This window comes from Falco biarmicus, chromosome 1 (genome assembly GCF_023638135.1).
Source record: "Falco biarmicus isolate bFalBia1 chromosome 1, bFalBia1.pri, whole genome shotgun sequence".
In the NCBI taxonomy this organism is placed as follows: domain Eukaryota; kingdom Metazoa; phylum Chordata; class Aves; order Falconiformes; family Falconidae; genus Falco; species Falco biarmicus.
In genome coordinates, this window is record NC_079288.1 from 21,088,831 (window position 1) to 21,102,708 (window position 13,878).

General features: G+C 46.8%; 1 long non-coding RNA gene across 1 annotated transcript in view; it reads right to left on the reverse strand.

Annotated features, from left to right (window-relative positions):
- LOC130148746 (uncharacterized) overlaps positions 1-10,841 on the reverse strand; it is a 140,870-nt gene extending 130,029 nt beyond the window's left edge. The window contains exon 1 of the long non-coding RNA XR_008821658.1: positions 10,707-10,841. This is a non-coding gene — a long non-coding RNA (uncharacterized LOC130148746). The remainder of the gene's footprint in view (positions 1-10,706) is intronic.
- Between the last annotated feature and the right edge of the window lie 3,037 nt (positions 10,842-13,878).

Consider the following 13,878-nt stretch of genomic DNA (forward strand, 5'->3'; position numbering starts at 1 on the left):
GCATGAGCGACTCCCACTGATGTGCAACCCCAGATCTGGGCAGGGATCAGATCCTGGTGCCTCCAAGTCACACTGAGCCCCAGAAAGAAGTGGAAGCTCACCCCCAGGGAATGGAAAATAAGCCAGCAAGTACCTTTGGCAGGAGCTGCCGTTTACTCGCAGCCCCAGCTTCCTTGGAAATCACAGCTACCTCCAAGGTGAGCGGCCATGCTCCCACACCGCCCACGTGCCACGGGGCTGCCAGCAGGTTTGCTCCCAGGGCACATGCTTGCTACACAGCAGAAACATGCATCCACTTGTAGTTTCTCTATGCTGGATTCCCTTTGCCTTGAGCTGCCAGTGGAAACAGCACAGACACCAGTTCTTTGTAAATCAGACAGCAAGGCTCAGTTTACGATGACATGTAAGCGAGGGAGATCAGTAGGAACCAGATTTGCCTGTGGCTCCTTTATGTGGTTGCTTTGCAGATGGTCTGTCCATGGCCTCGCATCTTCTTGAAGGCCTTTTTATCTGCATAGATACAATTTCTTTTTCAGTTTCAATGGAACAGCCTCTTGTCTTCCCACACCCTGAAAAGGCCTGTAGCAGCTGTTGCCATATTCACACAAAGCCTTGAAGGACCCCAAAGCCATGGAGGTCCCCGGTTTCCTTCCTTCCTCCTTAGCTGTTCTCAGAGCTATGGCATCCTGGTTTAGCTGAAGAGCTCATCCCTGCATGGGGGAGGTAAGGATATTGCTATATTGCTCTAAACACTCTGGAAGTGTTTTAGCAACACAGGCAAACAACAAACATTATCCTGTGCACAATATCGACTCAGTTAATTGGCAAGTGAGGTGCTGGACTGGCCTCCTGCTTGGCTTAAATTGTATATGCACTGAACGTTGTCTCCACTCATCATGCTGTCAGTGGGAAAGGCTCCATACAGGGTAATCACATGCTGCTGCAAACTCAGTGCTCGGTAAAGCTGCAAATCAAAAGAAAATATCAGACAAACAATGAGGGGAGATGGAAGGAGGGGTGGAAGGGACCAAACCAGAGAACACAAGCAAAATCGCAGCCTGCAGCTGTCACTACCCCTTCTGGGAGCTCAAGGACTCCTGAGAAACTTCTTTGAGTCGGTCTGAGGTTCAAGTATGGCAGCTACAGGCAGACCCAGCAAAAATGAACAGGAAGGAGAGAGCTGGGGAGCTGTGTGAGTGTGTGTCTTACCTTTCAGCCCTGGTGCTAAGGGGAGAGGAGAGAGCTGGTGCTGGGGCAGAGCACAGTGGAAGAGGATGTTCTGCCACTGCCTTCTCACATGACCTTGGGAAAGTCACAGGTACTTCCTTCGCCACAGTTCCTACATGGCAAATGGGCACTGCAGTCCTTCCTGTGTCTCTCCCTGCTGCTTACTGCTCAAGGACCAGGTTTTCTAAGACAATATAGGCCCCTGAGGATGCATGTGTGTGCCCAGTATTTAAAATTGTTCTAAGCAATTATGTGCCTAACTCATTTGGGTCTTGTCCCATTTCAGTGCAGCCTTAGGCATCCAAATGCCTCTCCAATTCTGGCCTTTAGACTCTTTGAGGCAGCAAATTGTCTCTTACTATAACTGTCTGTATAAATGTGTCTGTGTATGCATGCACATGCACATTGCTATCTTATGCTATGGCACAAGTAGCTGAAGAGCTGCAGAGGTCTAAAACTAACAGCTGTCTCCCAGAAGGTCTCAGGCCTGTAACCACCTTGCAGATTCTTACTGCAGGTGCAATATTGCACCTTGGCTACCAAACTGTGGCTCTGATTCTCTTCCCACTTTGCACCCAGGCCATGAGAGCTTCCCTGTTCCTGCCTCCAGCGGTCAGGTGCTGGGCAGAGCCTTGCTGATGACCCTGGCAGTGGCTGACTCTTGAGAAGGGTTGCCAAGTGCTCTCAGCCAGCAGACACTTTGCAGAAGCTAGAGTCACACAGAAGCACAAGCAGACCAAGGGGAGGCCATTCAGGTTGTAACCTCTTCTGCCATGAACTGGGAGAAACAAAACCAAACCCACACACAATCCACATGCACTAGCAGTAAAGACAGTGACTGTCAGAGGGGGTTAATGAACCAGCTGCTCAATTCCCTTCCAGACAGGCATTTAATTTATAGCTGCCAGAAAATCCCACACATTTGGGGATCACATCCTTAGTGGAAGTGGTGTCACATCAGAGAAGCACAGGGCAATCCGGCCAGTGAGGACACGGCTGCTCTCCACAATATCAACTCCATTAAACTTCTCTCACACAGCTCCATACATGCCAGAAAGTGTAGCGAGTTCAGGGCAGTGAAAATTTACACTCTCGGCTCTGACAGCTGCCTTGGCTAGGGGTTTAGGCATGTTTACTAGGGAGGCATTTGGACAGGGGTGCTGGCCTTTCTGTTAAGCTCATGTTCAGAAAGGATGACAAAGAGGGGGGAAAAGCATGCCGGCAAGAGCAATCCTTAATGCTGGAACCAGGCCACATGGCCAGCAGGCATATTTAATGTACAGATTAGTTTTTCCCTTGAAAGCTGCAGACTTAATCTGTTAGTACAGGACTTACTCTCTGCCTTTGTGTATACTGTGTCTAACCCCACTTCCCAAGTTCATCTGGAAAGCAGACATTTCCATTAGCAACGCTTAAAACTCGGCTCTGTCAGCACTTCCACTACAAGTTTGGAGGAGTTAACTCCCCATAAAGCATCCGCTCCCAGCTGGAACACAGCATACAAGAGCAGGAGACAGATCTGCATAAGTCCCATTAGCCTTAATGTTCATTATCTCTTGGGCCCTGTAGCTGGAAAACACCTCCTGAGCTCAGTGCAGGAGCAACATCCTCACCAGATTTACTCTGCAGTCATTTGGCTGGGGATTTTACTTAAGATTTAACTCAATTGGCAGACATTGTTTTTCCTGGTGGCTTCTGTTTCAGCTCTAGGTTTCTGTAAAGCAAGTACGAGATGCATTGGCAGAGTGTGCTGGGTGTTAATTACCAGCTACAAGCACACCCTCAAATGCAATAAGATTTTTCATTCACAGTCTGGAATGGAATAACGATGCAAGCAGAGCACCAGGTTGTGGAGAAGTGTGTTTTCTTCATACCTGCCATCAAATTGGGTGAAAGTTTGGGAGCCACGTGGGGAGAGCAGAGTGGAGTCTATTCATAGTGTCAGGACAGCAGGGAGGAGTAGATTTAAGAGCACACCATAAGTCAAACTAAACACAGCTTCATGTGTGTGATCATCTACTGCAGAATGAGGTGCACACTGGTACACTATGAAAACCTATCCAGGAAAGCAGGGGATACTACAAATCCATGCAGATTCACCACAGATGTTCTAAGATCCTGGCTCCCCAACAGTCCTGCTGTTACTCACAGCCTTTTGTTTTGTTTTGTGCTTTTCAGTTTGATGAGGAACAAGGACATGAACCATAGCCCACAGTGCATGCATTCCTTAGATCCTGATGGATCCAGATGACTGCAGGTCAGGCTAGCTTGGGAAGGCAGTACCTTCGATGAACTTCCGCATGAAGAAACAGGGGATCCATCCATTCAGGAGCAATGTGAAAGCTCAGTTTGTTTCACTGCAGAGAGGGAGCTGCTTCAGTTCCAGGCAGAGAGAGGAAAGTGAGGAACCACTATAGCACTTTATCTACCAAACATTTCTCTGTCTCTCATTAAATTGGATTTTTTCAGAGTCTGCATCTCCCTCCACAGAAGTCAAGGTTGGAAACATCCTTCTGAGAAATGCTGACAGAGGCAAAGAGAAAGCCAGAGATATTTCAGCATCACTGGTGGGCTTTCAAGGCTGCAGCAGAATTTCTCTCTTCTCTCCCTCCTGCCCTGATCTCTAAAGCTCTTCATGTGGTGTAGAGCCCAAGACCTTGTGAATCTTAGAGCAGAAACTAAATAGGGAGCATCGCCAGCAACAAGACTGTTATTAAAGATCCCTCATGTCCACATCTTGAAGCAGGCAGAGACACAACTCTGGGAGCTTGCCAGCACATGGGGCAGGCTTTCCTTGAGATTCCTGGCTGGATGTTGAACACCTCCTCCCTCTGCCAGTGTGATTACTGCTTGAGAGCTGAGGACAGACTTCTCTCTGCCTTGCTTTTGGGAGGTCTCTTCCCAAGGGCAGCAGGGGAGAGAGGAGAGAGGGAGAACTGGCTATTTATGTGGGCTCACACAACCTTTGTTCAGGCTGGAGGGAATGAGCCTTCCAGAGTCTTGTTAAGCACTCAGAGCTAAGTTTGAAGACTTGGTGCTTAGAGGACATTAAGTTGGATAAAGCAAAGGACAAAGAACAGAAGCTCCAGAAGCAGTCGTGATGTGTGTCTTACAGCAGTGCTTTAGAAATAACCAGGCTGAAGTGAAGGCACTTACACTGTGCTAGGAGCTGTACAAAAGACAAGCTCTGCTCCAAAGAGCTTGCAATCGAAACAGATGAAACAGGTCAGGGGGACAGGCAACAGAAAACCACAGAAATTCGAAAGGTCATTTAGGTGCTGCAAAGTGTATCACAAGCCTCTGAATGGCCCACCCCCGCCATGCACAAAGAATGACTCAAACCCAAGCAGGATTTAAGCCAGACCATTACCAGGTGGAAGAGAAACCTTAAGTTTAGGCATGTTTACATACATTAACTTAAGTAAACTTAAGTTAGTAACTTAGTTAAGAAGAAACTTATCAATTGCTGTTGACTCATTAGATGACCCTGAAACACAGGTGATAGAAGATGCATGGTATCATTTTTTAAGAAGAAATAAACTCAGTCCCTGCCCTCAGCATCTGTTTCTGTGCTAGATTTTTCTCCCTGCAGGTCCAGGTCTCCTGAACTTTGCTGGAGATGCTGCCTATTTTTAACCTGCCTTGGCACTTATGTTATCATTCATGTCAGAATGAGGCCAGGCATTAAATATATCTTTCCACCAAAACTTCCTAGATTTTGTTAATTTAGGCATTCTAGTGTTATGCCTACCACACTTAGGGGAGCACTTGAGAACGAATGTCTCATTCCTGCACTGAGAACAGGCTCCTGCCTCCAAAGCAAGGGTAAGTTTCTTGCATGCACATGTACCCAGCATGTGCTGTTAGGAGGGAGGCTCCTTATCCTGAGAAGTACTGTTTCTGTCACCTGCACAAGCCTCACTCCAGAACTGTGTTTCACAGGCCTCAATATTTATATGTCATCAATTTGTCAGATGTCCCATAACATCTGCTACAGGTAGTAAATCAATACACGGCATTAGCACAGCCTAGTACCACATCTTTTCCTATTAAAACCTCTCTAGGTTTCAAGGCTAAGAAGTACTGAAAGCTTCCAAGGAAATTCCAGGGGTCTTATATAATACTTACCAGCCTGACAGCCTGATTGCCCTATAATTCAAACACAATTGCAATCTATACTGGAAGTGATTATATGCAGATGACTGGGGTGACTCTCATTTCCTCTATGACTTCTTCTGAGCCTTTTTTTCCAGTATCAATTCCATTGAAAAAAAAGTCTTGGCAATTATTAACACACAAAACCACGTTTTATCAAAGCTTATTTTAGGAACCGCATGTTAAATCCACATACAGATACAAAGGCTCATGAGGAATCGCTCCTTCTGTTTAAGGTCTCAATACAAAAGCCTTCCTGCATTGCCTTCTGGGAATCATGCCAGCCAAGAGTCTGAGAAATGGTGTAGTAATAAAAATGTAACATGATGTATCGTAAATTATACACAGGACAGGACTGATGAGGGAGGTGGTGAGTGTATTTGTCTTTCACCCCTTGCAATGAGCTCAAATGCTGCCTAAGGTCTCCTGCCTCCAAGAGCTTGGGAGGAGACTTCTTAGCCTGCTTTGTACCTGTGAGATTTCTCTAAAGAGGTGTAGGCTGACTCTTCCCCACACCAGAGAAGCAACACTAACAGGGAGCAGCTCTTTGCTCACTGTGGCTGGAAACTCACACCATAGTGAACAAAGCGCGCCAAGCACCAGCCAGCCTGAAGCTGCACATGACGCAGAGCCCTGCTCACCTCCTCCTGTGCCATCTCCTGGCTGGCGACCTGCAACAGCTCAGGAGGGGACACACGTCTTGTCCCATCAGCTCTGCGACAGGAGAGACATACCCTGCAGCAGATGGACTGGATGAACACCCCAATGTACTGCACGCATGAGGCAGCCCTCTGTGCCTGCCTTCTACACGAGTGTGACCCTGGGAGGAGGATGCCAGGACCCCCACCATGCATGCACACACACACACACACATCCACCCCTGCCTATCTGTGAATTGCTCAGCAGCGAGATAACACAGCTGTACACAGAAAGGAAGCAATTAGAAATGCCTAGCAAAAAGGATTTGTCTCTAAATTATTATTTACAAAATATGTCAATTGCTTGCAGCTTAATTTCATTCCTTCATTTGTTTTGCAGGAAAGATAAGGCTCTAGCATAGTCAGCAATCCTGTAATGGGGACATTTGCCTACTCCCTCGCAGGTAGGAGAAAAACTAAGGAGGGATTTAAGACTCTCCTCCACGCCACAACTTCTCTTCCCCAGACTCTCACAGGCTATCTGTCTCTCATTTTTACAAAAACTGATACAATAGCATAGTTACAGCCATAGGGATATCAGGAATCCTAAAAATCTCAGCTGTTTTGTGGGAAAGAAAAGAGAATTTCCCTCCTCCAGCCTTCAAGACTGCCCCACAGCCCAACTCTGTGTATGAAACATCCCTTCTCCCTTGCCTGCTGACTCCAGGGGCAGCTGAGGAGACCTGTCCCATATGTGAGACTATGGCCTCCTGTGTTGTACATCTTCCCTAGAATAATATTGCCACAATTCTTGGCATTCCACTGCTGTGGGGATACTGGGAAGCAGTTTATTGCAAGTACTATCCACATGTGCCTTGGGGCCACAGTTGGCAGATACTAGCCAGGAGAAACCCAAATGAACTCGGCAGGAAGGAGCCTAAAGATCCTGGTGCCTGGGGATTTGCAATGGGACATAAGCAGCATATTGCATCTTGACTGCTGAGGCTGGAAATAGTTCATTTTAGTGACTTGAGGACAGGAAGACATTATAATTTTGCAAAGTTCTGCCTAGTGCTGAGGGAGTACTAGGTCTCACTGCATGGTCTGACAGAGGGATATGAAGGGCTTATCATAACTGAGCAAGTAGAAAGTAAAAACACAGCATATTATTTGGAAAAAGAGCAAGCACATTGAAAGACAGGTCTTTGTGGCTACTATTTCTATCCCAAATGTGGGAAAATTCTTTTTCTTTCAGAAATGCCAAACTATTTTATTACACCAGTTCCTAAGAGCAGTTCAGCACTTGGCTTCAAGGCTGACAGTTTTACCGAATGGCCTAAGGAAAGTTACACAGAGCAAAATGTTCTTTCAATTTTAAATTTTAACTCAAATGAAAGGTTTTTGGTTTGCACCCCAAACAAAAAGCTTTACTCTGCTTAGCTCCAACAAGAGCATGCTCCTTGTTTTCTTGTCTGACTTCTAAAGTACCTCCTAACCCCACCGCAAAAACAAAAGCAAAGTTGGAGAACAGGCTTTGGTGGAAACTTGGCTTATTGGCCTCCACTGCAAGTCATGCATGCAACAAGGAAAATGAGCTGAGCTCTCAAGCCAGATGGATAACAAACAGCATCACTGATCTCAGCGATGACTGAAATTTCACTGCCTCCCTGTTTGTAATTCCTTCTCCTGGAGCCATCCCCTCTGTTTCATGGTCCTCCACCCGCTGCACTTGTTGAGCCAGCCACCAGCCTAACACTGGAGGTCCTGCACCCTTAGGGAACAGTGACACTGACCTCACGCTGGAGTGTGCTAATTGAACCAACACACACAAGCAGCTTTCAGGATATTGGGATTTAATTTATTTGCTCTTTTTATAATCATGACCTCGGTTTATTCACTTGAGAAGCACAGAAAGACAAAGCTGTAACACAAGCTATTTGAGGAACTGGTCACATCCTGACTTGTTACTTTGCCCTTCTTTGGCTTTAATGCACTGCAGCACTGCTCTTTTGTGTCCCTCTTAAAATGGTTGTACTGAATCTCTATTAAAAAGCAGCAGCTTTAAATGGAGCTGTTAGGAGAAAAGCTGACTCCCTGCAGCAGGCAGGGACTGCAGACCGGCTCGCCTGTGCCTGCAAAACCAGAGCCTGCTCTTCCGTGTGGACAAAAATCCCCACAGCCCCGCTCTGGCATGCAGAAAGAGCTTCCTGAATGCAACAGCTAATAGGTTGCGCCTGTGGGACTGAGTAGAAGACAGTCTTGGATGAACCATCACCCAGAAGTCAAAGGAGATGGAGGTGGGAAGCAGATCAGATCATCATGGGTCAAATGCAGCATATAACAAGAAGTGAAGGAAGGAAGACAACTCAAGCACGTCTCACCTCCCACCACAGAACTTGGGAAAGGCTGTTCCTCTGGCCCTCCATTTCTCTTCTTGTTAAAGGAAAGGGAATAGTAATCCTCCTGCCTTACAAGGATGTTATGGGAAATCTATCCTGCACCATGTTAGTGGAACTGGTTTCAGTCCATGTTTTTAGATTCCCCCTGTACAGAGGGTGTTCTGCCCTGCAAAAGTCGGTGTATAGTGGTATTAATGTTGCATAACTTCCCATGAAAAGGGTGGGGGTTTGCTCTAGGCTCCATTTAATTCATTAGATGGATCAACAGGAGCTGAATTTAGAGCTCTGCATCATTCTCTGAGGAAATCTTTCTCCTTCTAGCCTGGGATCTCATACACCTATGGTAAGTGGTACAAACACCCCTTCCCTCTATGTGCCACGCATCTGCAGCCCTGTTTCAGATGGAAGGAGAATGCCATGTAGAAATGCAGAGCTATTTTGCAGACCCACGCTGCATGGCAGATTGGATGGGTTTCACCAGCTCCCACTCAGGAGCACAAAAGCATGATTTTTTTCTAAGACAAAAGCTATGAAAGCAGACACACCATCCAGCAGCAAACAAGAATCAGCCTTGCCAGTTTGGATTGAGATTTTTCTTTACAAGCCCCACAGGGGTCTGGCAATTACAATTAAAGGCAAGTCCCCTTAAAATGGGTAAAGCTTTGGCCACTGTCCAGCTATGCCAGCGCCGCAGGCAGCACAGAGGCCCTGCATGCTCACAGGGCCAGGGCCACCCTCGAGCCCACCCCAGTCCTGCCCCCCTCGCTGCAGGCAGGAATCTGCTCGCTGCTGCAGTCTCCGAGGGGGACAACTGCAGCTGCTCAACAAGGCAGAGCCACACCACATCCGAGCTCAGGACAGACGTGAGGAAAGAAACTGTCTCCTGCTGCAGCGGCAGTAAAAGTCCTTCGCAATTGTTAAAGCCAGACGGAAACTAATTTTTCTCTTTTTTTACAGCCTCTCATCCTCTCCCCTCCTTCCTTGGCTGGTACAAGACTGTACAAGACTGAGAAAAGCCAAATGCAATTAAATGTTTCAATCCTAAATGAATGGCTCGGTTTGTAAACAACAATAGCGACAAAAAAATTGCAGCTCTCAGCAAAAGCAGCCCAGCTTTCTTTGCAAAATACCACAGGTCTCCAGCAAGAAATTGCTCCTGCCGACATCATTCTGAGCTCTCCTGGGGCGCTCCCTTGCCCCTCCAACCCCTCTTTGCCCCAGATTTAGAGCCTGTCAAAGCTAATATGAAGAAGTGGATGCAGGCACTGAGACATTCTGGCCTGGAAGCCGTTCTTCTGAAAAAGCACTGCAAACCTGCTCCTTTAGATAAATAAATAGCACATCCCCTGTGAGACATCATCTGCAAAGCACTATCGTACCATGCCTCCACTGTCATAATTCCCCATGTCCTTATTGCCCGACAGCCTCCATAAAGAGCCGGCAGGTTTATGTGCCACTTAAAACCAACCTATTACTAGCAGCAAACTTCCTTCAACAAGTTTCTGTGTGCTCTGACTCAAAAGCAAAAGAATTGTGTCCCAGTGTGACTAGCTAGAACTACCCACACACCCTGCCAGTAGTCCCACAGACAGGGGGATTACTGGTCCCAGAATAGGGTCTAATCCTCCACTGCTGTCTCTTGGGCAGCCACACTGAACCAAGTACAATTACACCAGAAGAAGATCGAACCCAGCATGCACAATTTATAAACTGCAAGACATGAATGATGCTTCCCTATAGGCTATGCATGAAGGAAAGCAGGTTTTCTGTAGACAGAAAGAGACATTGATATCAATGCAGTAAACGGGTGTTGCATCACTCCACAATCTGATTCAGGGGGCACGCTGAGAGGCTGCTGTGCCTGAGGGACACGAAGAGTGCCAGTGCGGTTGGCAGCCCTATAGATAAAGGTTTTGACCTTCATTTGGGATTAAAATGGAGGAGCTGCACTGATTTGCATGTTGCTTTATGCTAGCTTGCAAACACAAGCAGGCCCTGCAATGTGCAGTGATCTCTGAACAGTAAGGGGAAAAGGTACATAAAATCTTCCGAGCCCTTCCAGCTCCCCATACATAGGTCTGTGGTTAAACACAGTAATTCTTGGTTTAAGATATGGAGAAGTGTTTTTTTCCTGTCAAACAAGATTAAAACACAGAACACAGGGGCAAGTCAATTGCCCCAAACTGTCCCATCTGCTTCATGATCATATTTTATGTGACAAAGTCTAGAGTATTTGTTTTATTTTCAAAGAGCATATGGTTTGATTTTTATAAGCTCAGCCACTCACCACCAAGGCCAGCCTTCCAGAAAAGCTTGATGCACAGCAGTTCCTCCAGTGACACATGGGACTTTTTGAAAGAGCTCATCACCCAAGCTGGGCATTTGAAGTCCCTGGAAAAGCTGCCCTTGTTTGGAAGAGCTGAACAGCAGAAAACCAAGCTGCCTGGTGCAGAACTGTAATCCATCTACCCAAAAAGCAAGGAAGACTTTAAACCAGAGGAAAAAAAATAAAAGAAAGCAGAAATATAGCAAAACCGAAAGGGGAAAAAAAGAAAGACAGGAAAGGGTTGAATGAATTTCCCCTTTGGTTTTAGACTAGTAGCGCCATAAATGCTACTGAATAAATCACGAACAGACCACAGAGCTGAAATAATACAGGGGAAAACCTGACTTCCCATTCATCACACTTCCCCTGACACATAATAAATGCTTCTCATTCAGCCAAAATTAATTAGCATAGTCAACACAGCATGCTTACATACTGATGCCCACAGATTACCCCATCCTTTGCTCTCCGAAGCCTCCTTTCCTGCCATCTCCTGCCCTGTGCCCCCTGCTTCCAGGGAAACCAAAACAGCCCCAGCTAGGCTGAGAGGTCCTTGTTGCCACCAATCCCCAGGACACCAGGGTCTCTCTGCTGTCATCTGGGGCACCTATAAACCCCAGTGAGTATGAATTATAAAGCCTGGTATGAAAATATAGGCCATGAGAGATGCTAACCACCATTTCCTTCCTGAGGAAGGGAGCTGGCAAGTGAGCAGCAGAATTGGAAATGGCATTTCTGAGTCCCACTACACTGTTTCAGAGCCCAGACAGTGATGGCTCACTGGCATCCTACTTTGCAAGATTCAAGATACAAGGAGGAGACACCCGCTTGGTACCACAATACACAGGTCCAAGGGAGACCAGAGAGCGAATGCACAGTCACCCTCACACAACTCATAGGGAGTCCTTCACGCTGACCACAGACAAACTGCAGTCCTGATGCCAGCCTGGAAGGACATTCAAGACCTTGGGCCATCACACGAGAGTTATGGGAAGTCAGGTTTATGCTAGCAAACCCAAGCCAGCACCTGCCACAAATGTTATCATAGAAACACTGCTTTTCTGTGACAGAGTACTCCAGCCAACATGGACCCAACTGTGGCAACAGGACAGATACTTGTGGCCAACACTGAGGCCAAAACGTGACATCCCAAGACCACCCTTACACAGGCACTGTGGGTGAGGATGTGATGGGAAGCATTCCCTCCAGTCCCTGCATGGCTGGAGCCAAATGAGAGAGCCCATGCTGGGAAACGAGCCCAGCCCACAGCAAACTGCATGTTGCAGGGGAAGGCAGTGGGCATCCGAGAGCTGAAGAGCTGTTTTAAAGCCAACTGGAAACAACCTTTACTGATGCTCTGAAAGTTTGAAACCATCGTTGGTGGATTAAAACCATTTTGGGGAGAAATATCATGCCAGGTCTGAGTGATTGCCCAGATTAAGGCTGGAATGATGTGTAAATGGGTGATAAATATTAAGAGACAGAGATGAGAGACATATAATGGAATGGCTGACAAAACCTTAGTTAGAGCCTTGTATATACTCTAAGAAAATATATTTAGCCAATAGCAGCACTGAGGGTTTGAGGCTTTCCACAATGTGCTTAAGTTAAAATAAGCATTTATTTTACGCACAAACAAGTCATTCAGCTAGTTAGTTTAAAGTTGAGGTAGGTGAAGAGCTTACATTAAATAATCTACTATGTGTATTTACTGAAGCTTCTTTTTAGGCTGGATTTCCTAAGAAAAAAAAAAGGCCTATTACTGCTCTGCATTAGCCAATTTCTCCTAATAACTCTTGAAGCTCCTGGTCGATTTCTCTGAGATTCACCACTGGAATAAAGGGCTTGGAAATGCTACAGTTCTCCAGGTGTGGTGGAAATGGGTTGCTGATGATCCCCAGTCCTGAAACAGCTGCCAGAAGACCCCGATCAGATGCTTTCAGGTTTCTCAAACTCATCTTTGCTTGTTTATAACTCTCCTGACTCCTAACCCAAATAACTGCTCCCTCAGATATTCCAGTACTGATCCTAGATGAATTCTGGTCAAGACATCATTTTCATGATAGTTTCTCAGGGCTCCTTTTCCCTCTTGTCCCTAGCTATTTAAAGGTAGGAACTCAGAGTGATCCCTGACTCAAATACTTCTCCCCAACAACCGTTGCTGTTAATTACCTGTACTGCCAGCTCTCCCCATCACGTTTGTGGAGAAAAGGGAGGGAGCTCTGCATGTAACCGTTCCCTGCTCTGAATCACGGGTTCAAACTTGGCTCTCTGAAAGCTGACAGGAGTTTCAGACAGCTCATGTAACAACTTCAGCAGCTCCTCACCCACCTCTGCCTCCAAAATAGCCTGCAGAGCAGCTCACATCCCCTCAGTGGATGTGGGATCACCCTCAGACAGCCATCAGCACACTGGGCTCCACTCTCTCTGGGCAGACAAATTACCCTGAATAATTTATTGCCCTGGATGAATCTTGCTCTCCAGCAGGATGAGTAAGGGCCTCAGTGTGTAAGTGCCCACTCCTGCAGCGTCGATCACAGGCAGCAGCAGGCAGGACTGGGACGGGCTTGAGAGACATCTTGTCCATTCCACTTGCTCCAAGGCAGGAGTCTAACACCTCACACATTTGTCAGAGCTGTCTAATCTGTTCTTAAATACTTCTGTTGACGGAGCTGCCACATTGCCCTTACATGCCCTCTTCCTGTCGTTCATATTGTCACCTGCTCTAGAGTCCTGTAAGACTAACGGTGTTTTTCCTGGGGAATGAGTCGATCCATGATGAGGTATTCAATCCTCTGGTGTGTCAGGAAAGGTCACACTCAATTTATCTGCAAATCCTGCACCGTGATCTCCCCCAGGCTATGAGCTCTCACAGTCCAACCGTGTCCACCATAAGACATCACAGACTGGGCCCCAAATACTCACTTTTGTTTCTCTCCAGATTTTCAAGGCTTTTATAGAGAGGCCAGGAGAGACCATTATGTTCCGGTTTAGACCATTAAAGCAGCAGAGGTAGGGAATTCCCTTCCCTCCTCCTTCCAAAGGCCTTGCACCCAGCCCCTCAATGCAACAGGTTTTCCAAGAGGTTCATGCATTATTAGCAGACCCATCTTTTCGCCAACACCAACTGTCT